The sequence below is a fragment of the Camelus ferus genome, chromosome 6 (genome assembly GCF_009834535.1).
Source record: "Camelus ferus isolate YT-003-E chromosome 6, BCGSAC_Cfer_1.0, whole genome shotgun sequence".
Classification (NCBI taxonomy): Eukaryota; Metazoa; Chordata; class Mammalia; order Artiodactyla; family Camelidae; genus Camelus; species Camelus ferus.
In genome coordinates this window covers 85,650,023-85,667,746 of record NC_045701.1, presented here as the reverse complement: position 1 = coordinate 85,667,746, position 17,724 = coordinate 85,650,023, and the positions used below count along the sequence as shown (strand labels likewise).

At 50.5% G+C, this 17,724-nt stretch overlaps 1 long non-coding RNA gene across 1 annotated transcript; it reads right to left on the bottom strand.

Moving 5' to 3' along the window:
- Positions 1-1,615: 1,615 nt before the first annotated feature.
- On the bottom strand, positions 1,616-17,648 carry LOC116664397. Its single transcript, XR_004320916.1, has 3 exons — positions 16,590-17,648; positions 14,307-14,518; positions 1,616-1,713 (listed from the first exon to the last, which is right to left on the bottom strand). It is a non-coding gene; the product is annotated as an uncharacterized LOC116664397 (long non-coding RNA).
- Positions 17,649-17,724: the final 76 nt, after the last annotated feature.

Below are 17,724 nucleotides of genomic sequence, written 5' to 3'. Positions count from 1 at the left end.
GTGAGTGTGGTGGAGAAATGGAAACCAAGGAACCGACTCCTGGGCTTGACCGCACTCAGCTGAGCCCAGCTCTGCGCTAGGAGCTGTGGGAGGGCGTGGATTTGAATGAGACCCAATTTTTATCCTCAAGGAGTTCCACAGCCTGGTGAGGAAGACAGAGCTCGCATCTCACCCGCAGGTCTATGGAGCTGTGCAAGGTGGAAGGAACTCCGGCCCCGAGCCAGGCAGACCTGGGCTGGACCCTCTCCCCTGACCGCACTCCCCGCCACCCCCACCCGCCGGCCATGCCCTTTCCCTGAGCCTCATGCTCCTCCTCTATAAAACGGGGATAATTCCATGTCCTGGCAGAGAAGATGCTGAGAGATGTAAAGAGGAGGGAGCTGCTTGGCATAAAGAGAGGCCCAGCAACTTGTACTCTTTGTGACTTGCTAGGACCTCCTGCCCCCAGCTGTCGGCTCTGGGGTTCTATCTTTGCACACGATATCAGTTGAGTTTCCAGTGTTCGGCCCCAAGGAATGGGCCCCAGGCCTCCCCTTGCCCACTGCCCAGACTTTCTCCATGGCTATGGCTGCCTCGTGCAGGCTGGGGACATCTGGTGGCAAGGTCAAGGCCGCACTGCCCCTTGGAGTAATCGAAGATGACAACAGTATTTTGGGTCTCACGGAGACTGGTAGAGATCAAAGGCTGCACGGAGGAGCTGCTGCGACAGGCAGGAATTCCCTGGCAAATGCCACCAATTACCCCAAATTGGCTGCAGTTACGACTATTACCGTTAAGGGCTGCGTGGCTTGCCCCAAACTGCCGCAGAGGCGAGCTTCTGACAGCGTGTGTGAGAGCGGTCGGGCCGGCTTGGGGGGGGGGGCCAAGAGACTCCCCAGGGTCTCCAGCTATCACAGCTCAGGCTTCAACACAGATTACTGGCCAGAGACAAGCAAAGGGGAGTCTGGGAACGTTCTCTGGGCAAACAGGAAGCGGGGGACCTGGAAAAACATGTGGGGAGAGAACTGAGCCCTAGTGCCCAGCATGGAAAGTAACTGCTGACCATCGGCTGCGGCTGTGCCTGGGCCGAGAGGCGTGCCCCAGCCCTCCGCTCTCCAGGTCCTGACCAGAGGGCGCAGCTGTCAATGTCGTGCCAGAGGAAAGCCTCACTTTGGGAGTAAGAACAAAGCAAAGGGGACCTGGACAGGACGCAGGAGCCTGAGCCACGTTGTGGGGCCCTGCTATGTCAGACACCCGCTCCCTGCCTTCTGGTCCTGGCAGTAGCTTTGGGGAGAAGGTCCTGAGGACGATGGGCAGCCAGAGGGTAACCCCTAGAGCAATGTGGGGTGCATACCAGAATTCCCGCAAGGACCAGGGACGAGGGAATGGGAAAGGAGCCGATTATTCCTTCAAGGCTGGATATAGTGGCAAGACTGTCATCTTTCTAGCCATGAAACATCACGGATCTAATCTCTGCCTCTAAAACTTATAAGCAAGTGACCTAACCTATCTGAGCCTCGGATTCTACAACCGAAAAGTGAGCAAAATAATACTGGCATCAGAATCATACAAGATGGGACTGTAAAATGAGTCACAAAATTATTATTGGCATTGATGAGAGGTCCGAGGCTCAGTGCTGCTTGGTGATCTGGGAGGTGGCCTCGGTCTTCAGTGTCTCGACTGCAGTTTCTTGTGCTGTCAATCAGCTGTTCAATGGGGGTTGACTGCACCCTCCTGAGAGTAAAACATACAGAGGCTTTGTGTTAGGATGTTTTGGGCTGCAAGTAGCAAGATGCCTAATGGATAGTGGCTTAAACAGTAAAGATAGTTATCTCTGCCAACAGCTAAGGGTGTTGGTTTAAGAGCACAACAAATCAAGAATCCAGTTCCTCTCTATCCTTAGCCTCTGCCACCTCCAGCCTGCTGTCTCAGCCGGGGCCAGCTACATAGTTTGCGGGGCCCAGTGCAATGAAAATACAGGGGCTGTTGTTTAAAAAGCAGGAAAAAAAGTACTGTAAAGGTAGCAAAATATAAAACATGGTCCTCTCTCCCGTAGTCTCTTTTGATACCTGTCATGGTGTTGTTATTTGCTAGTTAATGCTCTGCTGCCTCATGAGGGCCCACGGGTGCCTGGGGGTCTTGCTCTGTAACTGGGGACCTTGATGCTGGGCTCGCCTCAAGCTGTGGACCACATTCTGTGACCAGCTGGGGCCTGGAGCAGCATGAGGTGGGGAGCAGGCAGCTGAGACCCTTCCTGGGGAGCGGGGGAAGCCATGGGAGAGGGGACCACATGTGAACCAAGGCTCTGAGCCTCCAGCACATGCTCCACTGCCCCATCAGACGTCACTTACAAAACCCAAACTCAAAGATAAAATTACTCAGAATTTTAAGACGGCAACCAGAGAGCATGAAACCCCACGCAGGGGGCCCTTCAGAGTGACTGCTCTGACCACCGCCTTTGAGCCAGCCCTGACCTGGGCTCTGCTCCTAGCATCTTCACATGACAACGCCCACAGGGAGGAAAAAAGGGGGCTTTACCCACAGCCTATCACCTTTTTCTGGGGAAATAAACATTTCCCTGAAGCCCTCCAGGGACCAATGAGATAAAAGAGACACTTCTGTCATCTCATTGGTTAAACTAGGTCATGTGGCCACTGATAGCCACAAAGGGGTCTGGGAAAGGGAGTACTTAGAATTTCCAGCTTCTGGAGGAGGAGGCGGGCAAGAGAGAAAGGCTGGCGACAGCTGCTGTGTAGACAGTCAACCGTGGAGGCCACAGGCAGGTATGGGAGTTGTTCTTCAAAGCCAGCTCCTGTGACCTAGATCTGCTTTGGGCTGAAGGGTCATCAGCTGTAAAGAGTCCAGGTCCACTGGCCAAAGGGAGGGGCATGGGGGACTGAATGGTCGCTGAGCAAACGCCACGTGCCGGGTTCCTGGACACAGTGCATCATTCTCACCCCGATTACAGGGCGGGCTGCTAGTCTCACTTTCGGCAGATTAGAAAGCTGAGACTCACAGCTTCAAGTAAACTGTCCTGTGCCACACGGGAAGTGAATTTAGTGGAAGGGTGACAATGTGAATGTGAATTTCTCTGACTCTGAAGCCTCTGCCCCAGCCCTCGGCTGGTCCAGTTCATGCCGAGGAGGAGGAAGTTGGGGTGGCGGGCCTGAGAGATTGGAGGCTGAGCAGGACTCCAAAGCTGGAGGGGGTGTGAGGAAATGCTCCTCAGAATGTCTCAGCTTAGTCCATTTTGCACCATTATTAAGTAAAATGAGGAAACCTGTCTCAGGAAGGTTTCCACGTTTGCTTTAAAAAACATGTGATGAACTCAGGACTTCAGGAGCAAAACAGTTTGCTAATGGGAGCAATAAAGATATCCCATAAAAAAGACAAAAGGGGGTGTGGGGATAGACTATGCACGGTGACGGGAGCTTTGGGGCTTCCCAAGTCTGCCTCCACCGGATGCCTTCAAAGCTCTGCTCCAGCCCTGCGCCAGCGAGGCCACGTGTGTTCCAACCTTTGCTGATGCTGCCCCCACCCGCTCAGGAGGCTCTCCCCAAGACCAGCCACGTGCCATGATGGAAGAGAACCGGCCCGGCCGCCTGGTGAGATGGACCCTTCTCTTGACTCTGCCACTCGTCAGCTGCGTGACCCTGCAGAGTCACTTCCTGTGACTGCCAGAGTTTGGGGGAGGCAAGCAACAGAAACCCATCTGGCTGACTTATGCCGAAAAAGGCAGGCCCAAGAGATTTCAGCATAAAAGGAAACTGAAGGACCCGTTTCTAAAGACAGGATAAGGCTGCCCGGGGTGAGATGAAGCTGAGTAGGATTCTAAGCAGCAAGAACCAGCAAGAGGGTCTCCTCAGAACACTACCCCATCCCCCTCCCGGGGCCTATTAGCCTCAGCCATTCTCAGGGCTTTCCTCCCTGTGCCTGAGACAGAAACTCCAGGGACTGAGAGAGAGAGCCTCTGCTGGGCTGAGCTGGGCCCTAGACCCACACCTGGCCCAGAGGATGTGGGCGCCTTGATTGGTAATCCCACCAGCCGGCCCATCACAGGGAGGAGGCAATTCCTCCCAAAGAAGTCAGGGTATGTCACCAGGAGGAGTGAGAATCGATGTTGGCCAAGAAAAATTCAGCACATGTCTATTACACGTCCCCCTGCTAGGGGCTCAGTTTCCTCATCTGTAGAATGGAGACAACGATGCCCATCCAACCGGAAGATGGTGCTGACTCGGTGTAGCTGTGCCCCCAGCAGCTGTTCATACCACAGCCCACGGGGTGTCGCAAGGTGCCGAGACCCTCCCTCCTGTCAGTGACAGCTGGATGGTCATGCACTTGGAGCTGGATAAGGACTAGGTGTTGGTGGCGGCTCGTTTGAACCCAGAAGATGTTTCTTTCTGTGAGGAAAGGGGTGCATCATACAGATATTCGTTCTCCCTTAATCCCGGGGACACCGCATCCTGCCAGGAGGGCCTCGTGTGAAACTCCTCAGTGAGTTTGAGGCTCTCTGGACCCTACAGATGGTTCTGCTTATCCTCTGACAGAGTATTACGTGGGTTCACTTGAAGTCATTTTAGGGGTGAACAAGGTACCAGATGCTGGCACGAGCCCTCCGCCTCATTCTTCCTGAGAGGGATGAAGCTTTAATTTTCGCTTTTCTTAAAAAATAATGGTTCTGGGGGCAGGAGGACACGTAAAATCAAAAGGAAATTATAGGCAACGTGCAGACAATTCTTGGTTTCCAGATGCATGTCAGCCAACCTCAGGAAATAGGCACTCCTCACAGGTAGAAGCTGCCAGAAACCCTTTCTGGCTGCAGGACATCCTGGTGGAAAATTAGCAAGAACTCCTCCGCCTTTCAGCAGGGGTCTTTCTCTGTATTTAGCGGCATTTAAGAAACAATCCTCCCTTCACTGCTGATTAAGAGGAACATCAATTTTAACGGAGAGGTGTTACCAAAGTTTGGCTACATGCCCTAGCCGAAAAAGGTCACTTTTTCTCTGAGCGTCTACATTCCTTTCCTTCCCAAATTAGGTCTGGGTGTGTGAGAGGAAGCCAGCCTTTCCTCTTGGGTGGCAGCCTTTATCATTTCATGGGACCTGGGGTCCTCCAAGCAAAGATATTTGGTGGCAAGAAGGGTGTACTCATTTGTGCAGGGCTGTGGGTCGGGAGTAGGGTTACAGAGTTTTCTGTTCCTGAGGTCTCACCTAGAAACTCTGGGAAATATGGTCACCCCTCCCCCACGTACAGATGCCTCCGGTGCGCTGTTCTCTCAGGCGCTACTTCATGACTGTATGCATTTTCAGCCATCAAACAAATTTGGATGCATGCAAATTGCAGCTTGTAAAATCAAAGAGAAGTTGGACATTTGAATACAGGCCAGCCCTCTTGGGCTGCAAGTTCTCTGCCAGTCTCTTTACCAAAGATTCGTTGAGGCCAAGGGAAGACGTGGATGGGTTCAGCAAGCAAGGAGTGAAGAAAGAGAATGGGCATACAGCATCCATGAGTCCTGGTTAAGTTCCGTGAAAAGTTTCCTACCTGGGGACCTGATGCGTTGGTTATATTGTTATATTTTATAAATGCAAAAACATAGTATTGATAGGAGCTGTACCTCAGGGGTGCAGCACCAGGGCACAGAGGAGAGAGAAAACAAACTGAAGTAAATAAATCACACCAGCTCATGAGAAGCGCTAACAAAGAAAGCCCAAGTGTAGTGGGATGCTAAAGGGTTTCCTGCGGGTTAGCGCACATGGATGTTGTACGGAGATACGCGTGTGTAGAGCCCAGTTCTCCTGGGGAACTGGGGCGGGAAAAGCTTTCTAAAGGTAAGCACTGTTTTTGGAACATCTGTCACGTAGCAGAAGCTATGCCAGGCATTTGATGTAGTGTTTCCTCTAACCCGTACAATGACCGGGAGGTAAGCATCATTGTCCTACTTTGTAGATGAGGAAAATTGAGGTTCAGAGAAGCTGGATCACTTGTCCAAGGTCACACAGCAAAGTGAGGCAAAGTGAGGGAGGACCCCAGGCCAGTCTGCACCAAAGGGCATGGGCTGTCCAGTCTCGCTCTTTCTGCAGAGGTAGTGAGGCCTGAGCGGAGTCTAGAAAAATAAGTGGGTGTTTAGGCAGTGGCTGCAGGGGTGGGGAAGGCAGTGGAGGGCAAGTCAGGTGAGCAAAGACACTGGGTGTGAAAGTGCCTGGTGTGGTCGAGGAACGAGCATGGGAGATGGGAGGTGAGGCGGGAGGCCTGGTAAGAGCAGGAGCCAGTCTTCAGTGTCGGAGCCCTGGAGGGTAAGAAGCCAAGGAGGGACGTTTGTAGGTCTTTTCCAGTCTCAGTCCCCTAAGCCCGCTTTTCCACAGGCCCCCAGTTCCCGGCTGCCAGAAGAGCTACAGGGTGTCACCGGCCGCAGGAAAGCAGACCGGCACGGCCAGGGTTGAAATGCCAGCTCCCCAGGTCCCCACTGCGAGGCCTTGGGGAAGGGACCCACCCGCTCTGTGCCTCAACTTCTTCCTTTGGGCCATAGGGTCACAGTGAGTTGTTGTTTTTAAACAGACTTTATTTTTTTAAGAGCAGTTTCCGATTCACAGCAAAACTGAGCAGGAAGTACAGAGATTTCCCATATAACCCCTGCCCCCCACCACGCACAGCCTCCCCCTTTATCAACGCCCCCCCCCCAGAGTGGTAGATTTGTTATAATTAGTGAACCCACGTTGACATCTCATCATTATCCAAAGTCTATAATTCACATTAGGGTTCTCTCTCAGTGTTGTACGTTCTATGGGTTTGGACAAATGTGTGCCATGCATCCATCATTACAGTAACATACGGAGCAGTTTCACTGCCCTAAAAATCCTCTGAGCTCTGCCTATTCATCCCCCACTCTCCCTAACCCCTGGCAATCACTAATCTTTTTACTGTCTCCTTAATTCTTTTCCAGAATGTCATGTAGTTGGGATACTACAGAATATAGCCTTTTCAGATCGGCTTCTTTGATGTAGTAATATGCATTTAAGTTTCCCCATGGCTTTTCATGGAGTGACAGCTCATTGTTCTCTTAGCACTGAATATTCTTCCATTGTCTGGATGGACCACAGTTTATCCACTCACTATGATGAGTTTTCAACAAGGAAACACATGGAAAACTGTTCCTGGCACATCGTAAGCACAGAGCAAGGACCACTGGCTGTCCTTTGGGGCATCTAATGAGTCCCCTACAGAGGAGAGCGGCCCTGAAACAAGTCTGAGCCTCTTTTGAAGGCTGGATCCCAAGGGAAGGCAGAGTCTGAGGTTCCTAGTGGTCTTAGAGTCCCTGTCCAGCTGGTGACGTGGACCCAGTTGGAGCCGTGGCTTGAGCTCCTCTGAAGGTATGAGGCCACTGGACTCATAGGATGCTTGAACTTGGTTCCTGCAGCGAGGAAAGGCCTGTGCCGTGTTGATCATCAAACAAATTTCTTGTAGACTGGTAATTTCACCAATGAGACAGTATCCGCAACATCCCTTCTGTTAATTAGCCAAACCCTCTGGCAGCAATTCAGTAAACTATATTTGAGGCTCGCTGCTCCTTGGAGTGTGATTCCTGACTGTTATTTGCAAGAGCTTATTACGGAATCGACCCCAGGTGGTGTCCACCTGCCACTCCCGTCCCTCCTGTCCCTCCTGCTCCCCTCTCAACGAGTCTCATTCCCCTGCACTGATCACAGCCCCAACTGCGGGCCTGGGCTGCCCTAACTTGCTGTGAGGACTTGGAAGCCCCTTCCCCTCTTAAGAATCAGGCTCACCTCTTCTCTAAACACAAGAGCCATGGCTGTTCGCTGCCCACAGGGCACCGCCCGGGTCGGTGCCAGGGCCAGGTCAGTCCAGGACAGCACCCGGCTAGCCAGGAAAAGGCGACTTCCCCCTTTGTCCCGTTGGCTGCCCTCCGTCTGCTGCCACCCAGAGGGCAGGACCCCGTTTCCTCCCGCTCCAGCATCCGTGATGCCAACCTGCTCACACCACAGCCCCCCAGCTCGGGGCCCCTTGCAGCTCCCACTACCCCCAGAGAATCCACTCCCATCCAGACAGAGGAGGGAGCCTCCTCCTCCAGGGGCATGTGGTCTCACTGTGCGCATCACAGTTTGGGGACTTTGGGCCAGACTGACCTCCACTGAGTCCCAGTGCCACCACTTCCTGGCAGGTGACCATGGATGTAGAGCTTCCCTGAGCCCCATGTTCTCATCCATTTAGTGGCAATATTGACACATCCATCCTTGATTTCTCCTGGGTCTGCTGGGGTGTTCAGCTGAGATAGTGAAGGGCCAGTGTGTTCATGACAATTTTCACAGTGGATGCTGGGGACCACTTGAGCCATGCAGATATTCAGGAAGGAGGGATGGAGGGGAAGGTTGCTTGGGTTGGGTTGGCAACCTTGAGTTGCCTATTGAAGGAACCAAGGGTTCAGCAAGCAGAAAAGAAGGTGGGGGGGGGGCTGGTGGGAGGAATAGGGTGAGCCCAGATGCAGAGGCAGACCTGAGAAGAGTGAGCTGGACGAATACATAGGGCGCCCAGCCTCCCGGAGATGGTCCAGTCTGTCCTCTGTTAAAGGCTTCCATTTTCCCAAGACATCTTCCCTCCCCTCCTTCCTCCTCCTCCCTCCCTTTCTTTTCCCTTCTTTTCTTTTTACTTCTTTTTGTAAATATTTACTAGTGCTCATTATGTCCCAGCCACTATGCTGGGCACAGTGACCACATACCAGCCCCTGCCTGTACAGAGTTACAGGAAGTGGGAGTGGAAGGCCATGAACAACTCACTGTACAAATAGTCAATTACAGGGGGTGAGCGCAACAGAGGGCAAGTTCAGGGAGTGGTGAGTGTAACAGGGAAGCTATTTCCCTGTGGGATGGGGACAGGGCAGATTGTTTAGGAGACATGGTTATAATGATTCCTCCCATCCAGAGGAATCATCTCTCAAATTTGAACTTGGCCGTGTGACTTGCTTGGCCAAGGGACATTAGCAAATGTGACACAAGCAGAAGGTTTAGAGGCATTTGTGCATTGAGGCTTGCCCTTTTTTTCAGCCCTTGGCGTCCTGAGATCATGATATGATGAGCCCAAGCTAGCCTGCTGACAAGACCACGTAGAGGAGGACTGAGGTGCCCCCACCAAAGTGTCCCAGCTGCCACACACAGGAGGCCATCCTAGGGCATCCAGCCCAGCCAAGGTGCCAGCTCACTGCAGATACATAAGTGAGCCCAGGTGAGACCAGCACAAGACCCACTCAAACTGGCAACTATAGAGTCATGGGCTCATTACTGATTGTTGATTCAAGTCACCACATTTTCAGGTGGTTTGTTACACAGCCAAGACTGACTGATACAGTAGGAAAGGGTTCCCTAATGATAGAAAGTCTGGGCTAGATCTGAAAGACTGATAGGAATTAGCCAGGGAAAGATTAAGAGAGGGTGGAGAATTCCAGCTAGAGCAAGAACGTGCGTAAAAGTGGTTTGGCAGGAGGCAGAGCAGCACTTTTTTTTTTTTTTAACACTTTTTACTGAACATACACCCAGAAAAATGCACAACATTGGTGAAATATCACAGAGTGAATAAACACTTGTATAAACAGACCCACATAAGAAACCAAACACGACCAGAACCCTAATGCCCCCTCCCATTCACTGCCTCCCTCCAAGGCTGTCCACCATCCCAACATCTATTCTAGAGAGAAATGTTTTTGAACATCTCAGTTTTGAATTTCACAGATTGTTTCTGAACTTTTTTTCAAACAAAAGTATGGATGATTTATATTGTGTTAGTTTCAGGTGTACAACATAGTGATCAGTTTTGTTTTTTTTTTTTTGCAAATTATTTTCTATCATAGGTTATTATAAGATATTGGGTATAATTCCCTGTGCTATACAGTAAATCCTTGTTGCTTATTTATTTTATGTATAGTAATCTATATCTGTTCATCTCATAATCCTAATTTATCTCTCCCCTCAACTTGGTAACCATGCGTTTTCTATGTCTGTGAGTCTGTTTCTGTTTTGCATATAGATTGAGCTGTATGATTTCTTGGATCCCACATGTAAGTGATATCATATAGTGTTTGTCTTTCTCTGACTATTTCACTAAACGTAATAATCTCTAGGTTCATCCGCGTTGCGGCAGGTTTTTACCAGTGGAGCCCTACAGTGTACACCCTCCTGTGCCTGGCTGCCTTCGCCCCTCATTTGAGACTCATCCATGTCGTTCTTTCATTCTCGTTGATGAATTCTATTATTCATCCATTCTTCTTCTGATTAACATTTGGGTGGTTTTGGCTATGAAGAGTAACACTGCTATGAATACTCTTTAAACACATCTTTTGAGGAATATACATACACCTTTCAGTTCAGTGCAGACTAGCAATGCGGCTGCTGGGTCGTGGGGTTTGCATATAAAGCAACTTTTTCCAGGAACTGAAGGGGACAGGTGGCCTGAATGGGGCATGCGTTGGGGAGGGGTGACACCCTGTAGAGCACTGTGGACATGGGAAGGAGGCTGGTTTTCATGAAAAGTGCGACAGGAAGCCAGGGAGTGACACGCCCTGATGACACTGAAGAGTGCTCTGGGGCTGTGCTGGAAATAGGTTGGGATGTGAGGTTGGGGACCATCATGGGGAGCAAGGAAACGGGCAGGCGGGGGTGGAGGGAGTTTAAGGGAGGGATGGTGGGGGCCTGGACCAGGATGCCGAGGGAGGAGGAGACGAGAGGATGGGGTTCTGGTTTCTAGTGGGCACAACACAACTTAGTGGCTTAAAATAGCAATGCCTTTTCTTTTCTCCCACGATTTTGGGGTTGACCCGGCCTGCTGGGAGGTTCTCACTTGGAGCCTCTCATTTGGTTACAGTCAGATGGTAGCTGGGGCTGGAGTCAGCCAAGAGCTTGGCTGGGCTGAAAGGTGAACCCCTATTCATGGTGGTTTTTCCCTCCCATGCCTAGTGCCTGGGCTGGGCTGGCTGGGCTGGGCTGGGCTGGTTGGAGCAGCTGGAGGTCAGTGAGGCCTCTTTCCCTCTACGCCTCCCCACTTCCCCGCCTCCCCATGACCAGCTTGTCTTCCTCACAGCATGGCAGCTCCAGGTTAAATGGCAGCTGGCTCTCTCTAAGAGGCCAGGACAGAAGCTGCAAGCCTTCTTATGACCCAGCCTCAGAGGTCCCAGAACCTTGCTTCCACCGTATTCTCTTGATTAAGCGAGTCATTAAGTCCATCCTTGGCTTAAGGGAAGGGGAATTAGACTCCTTCCCGCTGATAGGAGCAGCGCACACATGCAGGGAGGAAAGGGTGGATGGTGCCATCTTTGGACGCTGGCTAACAAGAACAGATAAAACTGGTGGGACTTACTGGGGCTTAAAGGCTTTTGCTCTTACTCATTAGGAATCTGTTAAAATCCACTTCAACAGCACAAAGCATACATGCTTTTCTAGCAGAGCCACACTGAGGGGTCTTCACAACAAAAATGCTGCCATTTGAGACGCTCGGGAGGCCAGAAGTAGAAATGCCTCCCAGCATTTTACACAAACACAAGAAGTCTCCCTGCAGAGGGCAACAGGCAGAGCTTTTCTGTTCCTGACCTAGGAGGGAAAACCTGCCCCTGGCGGGGTCTGGTTTTCCAAAGGCCAACAACTGGCTTGAACTTATTTCCCAGTGAATCACTGTGAACTGTTCCCCTCGGTTACTCATGCCTGTTAAAAAAAAAAAAAATGTCAAAAACTGCAGACACAGAGCAGGAAGATTAGACTCCGTTTCTGCACAATATCTGGGGTCGAGTCTTTTGCTAACCTAAGACCTGTGTGACCTTGGGGACATTACTGAATTTCTTTTGGTCCTCGGTTTCCTCATCTATAAAACCAGGATGATAATGGTACCTCTTTCACGGGGTTGTTGAGAGGATTAAACGAGATAAAGCAAGGCACTCGACAACAGTCCTCGGTCAATGTCAGCTGCACAGCAGACCCGAGATGCACAATCTGTTGAAATTGATTTGCCTGTGCAGGGACCATCAGCTCCAGAGGGATTTTATTTGCACCAAGTTTGGGCTTTTAAACCACCCTTACTGGGATCATCATCAATGAAGTTTGCTTTAATACCAGAATGTTAAGACAAATTCTACATATTTCTGCACTGCTGTTGCAAACACTGTGTTTATCTGGGTGTTTATTCTGCCCCCACAGTATCCCCGCCTCTTCGCATTGCCAACATCTCACACTTTTCAGGGGGAAAAAGTTTTTATCGTTTGCTTTACTGGAAAACGTACACTCCTTAAATAGTGTTCTAATGCTGGCAAAAAAAAAAAAAAAAAAAAAAAAATTAGCAGAGCTGTCTCCGGGGAAGCAGCCTTTGACTATTCAAACCTGGAAGAAATGAAGGGGTTTATTTGTGGAAATTAGGACATCCGGTGCTGTCTACTTAAGGAAGCAGGATTTTTTTTAAACCACCCATCAACACCTCCACACACCAGAAAGAAATAAAATCCCAGAGAATACATTAATATTTTATATTATGGGTAATATCCCAAACTCAGGGGCAGTTTTTCTTCTGAGTGTAGTTCATTTTATGCCAGAGACATGATCTGAATCTTTCTGAAGAATCTTACTGAAGCATCTCTTCTTGGTGTGCATACTTTGATCTCACAGCAGTTCTGCCAGGTAGGGACTGTGGGCCCCGTTTTACAGATGAAACCTCCAAAGGTCCAGAGAGGTTAAGAACTTGCCCAACATCACACAGTATGAAACCTCACTGTCTGCCTGCTGTCCACTACATCACACGCCCTCCTTCCTTTTGCCTGAATCTGAATTCCTTCTGTTTCTCAGCATCTCTCTCTGCCACCACCTTGGCATCATGTCCCATAGCATTCCTGGAGGCAGGTAGCAATCAATGGGAGAATTTAGCAGGAGAAAATGAGCAGACAGGCAGACGCCTGGCATGCATAAGGCACGGAAGAGACTCTAGCTCTTCTGTGGAGTTCAGGGCTCAAAGTGTGCTTAGAGTTACCAATTGGTGAAATTAAATATAATTTGTTTATTCATACATGCAACTGAATTTTATTGAGAACCTACTATGTGCCCAGCATGGTACTGAGCTCTGGTGATACAAAGATAAATTAGGCAGCCCTGCTTGGACAGCATTCTTGAGAAGTTTGCAATAAAGTGAGGGTAAGAGACATGCGCAAGTCCAGAAGCAGAAACACGCGGACAGGCGCTGCAAACCCTAATCCCTCAGCCAGCCACCAGGCACCGTCAGCCCCACTGTCTGAACAGCTGGAGACTCCGTCTCTGCAGTAGCTGCTCTAATGTGGGCCACTCCCATCTCGCTCCTGTGTCACCGAGACCAACAGGGTCTCCCAAGCTCCTGCCTGCACCTCTGATCCCTTCCCACATGGCAGCTAAAGGGACAATCTGACCCGTTTTCATTCTGCAAAGGTTCCTCTCTGTCCTCATGACAGAGTCCAAACTCCTGAGCCGGGACCCCTTCTTGCAGGCAGATTCTTGGCCTTCTCCACTCTTGGGTGGCAGGCCCAGGTCACGGGTGGGCATTCAACCAATGTTTGCTAAATGAATAAACGAGGCCAGTGGCGGGGGGCAGGATGTCTATACCCTGCAGTGCAACCTTATGACATCATAATACTGACCCCCTGCTTAGCTGTTCTTGGTCTAGTTGAAGGATAATGATTGGTTAGTCCAGCTAAGATCCACTACAACCTCTTAACTGGACTTAATCTGAAATTCCTAACAGTTTTTCTTCTTTTTTTAATTGAAGCATAGTCAATTTACAATGTTGTGTTAATTTCTGGTGTACAGCATAGCCATTCAGTTATATATATACATATATTCCTTTTCATATTCTTTTTCATTATAGGCCACTACAAGGTACTGAGTAGAGTTCTCTGTGCTGTACAGTAGGACTTTATTGTTTATCTATTTTATGTATAGTAGTTACAGTTTTTTTATGCTGATGAGTGCTATGATTTTAAAGGAGCTAAGACTTTTTAAAATGTTATATAAACATGACAATCCATAGGTATGTGGGATAGATGTAGGTGGGCAGTGAGGGCCGCAGGACAAAGTCTGGTTTTTGCCTTACTCTGTGATTTTGGACAGGTTACTGAGCAGTTTCAAGCCTCACCTAAAAAGGATCCCTGCCTAGTTGGCCTAACAAGGTCACCGTGAAGACCAGATTAACTCTGGCTGAGAAAGGACTGTCCAAATCCTAAAGAGCTGTACACACAAATGGGGTCACGAGAGTGACATGAAATGGAGCCAGCCCCCATCACTCCTCTCCTGGAAGTGGTTGGGAGGGTCCATGGGGATTACCTTTGTTGTTCGTATTCTTTCCCAAAGGGAGTCTGGGCTGTTGAGACGCAAGCCCTCTGTCCAGATTCTCTCTCTGAAGTCACTAGTCGCCATCAGCAGAGGCAGGAAGATCACTGGGCCAGAGGTTTGAGACGTCCTTCCGTGGGGAGGATGTTAGGTTTGATGATCTCTGAGGTTCAGACCAGGGATTCTCTGAAATTCTTTTCCTTTCCCTTGGCAGAAGGGAATTTTTAAGTCAGTTTTAAACAATGACAAGAATTTTAGCCAAGCCAGGCGATTTCTAGAAAATCAGTTTCTGGAAACTCCCGGGAAGCCAAGCCCTCAGGCAGAGTACTTTTCCTTCCCCAAAATAAAAGTGCAAAAGAAAAATGGTACCATTCATTCATGCAAGAAGGTAGATAACCTAACCCTCCTTGGAAGCCATGCGCCCCTCTCTCCCAAACAGAACTCTGGACCTGGGAGGCTGGTCAGGCCCGAGGGAGGAAGGGCCATTTCACAGAGTGGTACCTGCCTGGTGCCCAGCAGCACAAGCTTTGTCCACTGCCAACATGAAACTTTTTTGGATCTCCTCCCCAGATGTTGACTTGGGCCCAGGACATGGGGGTCAATTTTTTGTCATTGGGTCCCTGCTTTCTGAGTTCAGGCCTATAAGGAGAGTCACGTATTCATCTATTCACCTCTCTCTGGGCCAGGCACTGTGCTAAGTGCTCAGATGGTGAAATTTATGACACAGCCCTCATTCTCCAGCAGTTCAGTTAGTGGCGGGAAACTGTCAAGTAGACTGTAATTATAATGCAACGTGGAAACAGGATAGCAGGGTTCATGGGATATTATGAGATTGGGCCAAATATTATAGGAATTGCATAAGATGGGTGCTCAGCTGGGCCTAGGGATGTTGGAGAAGGTTCCCCCCAGGTGGACATGATGGAGCTGGAGTGAGCCAGGTAAAGCTGAAAGGCAGGAAGCAGGGGGGCATTTCAAAAGGGGACAGACTGAACAAAGGCCTAGATGTGACAGGGTGTGGCCACGACATGCAGCAGTTAAACATCTCTTGATCAAAAAGTATAAAACCAGGACTGATGGAGGTGGCACAGGGGCCAATCAGGGAGCACCAGAGACGGTGAAGGAAAGAGGGGTGATCTTGACACATCACGACAATGAATATTCAAGGTCCCTTTTAGAGGCCAGCCTCATGCTCAGTGCTGGCTCAGACTCCTCCTATTCCATTTTGAAAACCACCTACAATTCTCTTTCCACTTTGATGCCAAGAAAGTTCTTTGGGCTGGTGACCCAATACCTAACACATGGTTGGTGCTCCATCAGTGGTAGCCATGGCCCCTCCCTGCCAGGGAGTTGTTCCTGCCTATGCAATGCTCTCCCGAGATGCAGCCTTCCCGTCACAGGAAGAGATATCTTTGTATCGTGAAAAATGGTCCATCCCTACAGCTAACATCCACCCTACTTGTTTAAAGCCTTCTGCTCCCTGAGATTCGTCTCCTGATGGAAAGGAAGGCTGATTCTCTTGGCTCTTTGCTTTGGAAAGAAAATGACTTTTAGCCCAACTTCACCCCACAATTATGAAAAATAAACTTAAGTGTAAAAACAGGAGACGACCAGAAGTTGGGGCAACATTAGGTGACGCCTGACTTCTAGCACCCTGCCCTGCAGGACACAGAAGCAGACTCCTGCTCCCTGGAGGGTGAAATGACCATACATTCTCAGATCAAATCAGGGAGGAAGCAGCACCAGCCTCAGCCCACGAACCCCTAGTGGCACCACTGGGCTTCCAGACTCATAGATGAGGAGAGCTGGGGCCGGCTGGGAACTCCTGCAAAGGGCGTCGAGAGGTTAAAAAAGAACTTACTGGTTTTCTGTCTGATTGTAAAAACATGTGCTCATGGTGGGAAACTTGGCGAATGGAAGAGAAAGAAAAAACAGGATTTTCCACCCTCTGACAGCAGATTCCTTTTCATCTCCTTGATAAACGTCCCCGTTGGAGTGGGAGGGCAGGTGGGCAGCCTGTTCCTGGCTGTGCCACGGGGCCTGTCTCCACTGAGCCCCTGCCCCAGCTGCTGTCCCAGCAGTGGATCCTCATCCTTCAGGCTCAGCTCCAAGGTCAGTCCTCAGAGACCTTCCCTGATCCCTGTCTCCCCCCCCCCCCCCCGCATCACTTATTCTAAGTCGATGTCCTCCTTGAACTCACTTTCATTTGTAATTGTCTTGTTTCCTTGTTTGTTGGCTGTCCATTGTCTCAAGGATCTACACGAGGGTAGAGTCACTCACCTTATGGCCCTGCCTCAAGGGCACAGGGTCTTTCCGGTGTTTCAGTACCACGAACGCAGCAATGATGAACACTGCCCGTATGTGAAAATGCTTACTGAGCCCTGGCTGTTTTTCTCTCTAGGAATATCTCATATATAAGGCATTCTCCTCTCTCTCTCTCCCTCCCACTGTGTGTGTGTGTGTGTGTGTGTGTGTGTGTGTTCTGGAAAGGGTCAGAGTACTGAGCTGGGGGCTGGGACCTCATGTCCTTAATTCATTCCTTAGCCTTTGGCAAATTCCAGGACTCCAAAGCTTCCTTTTCTCCGTGTTTGAAAAACCAGTAAAGAACTCTGCCCAAGGTATGAGTTGCTGAGCCCCAAACAAGATAAGATCCTGGAACTCTCAAGAGTCAAAACTGATGGTGAACACACACACACACACACACACACACCCATTGCAAAGGCCCATACCCATTTTTTATTTTCAGTAAAGGGTCACTTGGAAATTCAGGGGCCCAGGACTCCACGGGGTATACCAGCTGCCGGGTGATTGGCTGCTTCTCCCTCCTCCCCAGAATCTGGGGTCATCTCTGGACTGGATCTCGCGCAAAGGCTCCCAAGATCCAAATCCAGGAAAAAAGTCCTTCTTGCCACGGGTCCCCAATCTGGAAACAGACTAGAGAATTCCCCTAACTCCAACTCCACGCTCTCTGGCCCCCTGCCCAGGCCCTCTCTGCTCCCCATAGGTGTTCTCTGGGTGGCTGGGCCCGACTTGGGCGCCTTCACACGGCAGGGGGCGGCCGAATTGTGTGTGTGTAGGTGGGGAGGACCCTAGGTGGAAGGGTGTGGGTGTCTCTGGGACCGTGGTGGGAGGGGTGGGGGAGGTGCTGAGGTGGAGTCAGGGTGGGAGGGAGCGGGTCCTCCGGGACCAGGTACGGGGACCCGCGAGCTCACCCCGGGTTGCGTCACCCGGCCCACCGCCCCCTGAGACATCATAATCTGTGGGCTGGGACCCCGCCCCTCATCACCAACCCGTTTGCAACCAAACAATCCAACCAACAAACACCCCGGAAAAAAAAAAAAACCGGCCGGAGCCCAGCCTCCCTTCCCGCCCCGCCCCTCCTCTCGCCCCCCGGGGCCCCCGCCCCCGGATGGGG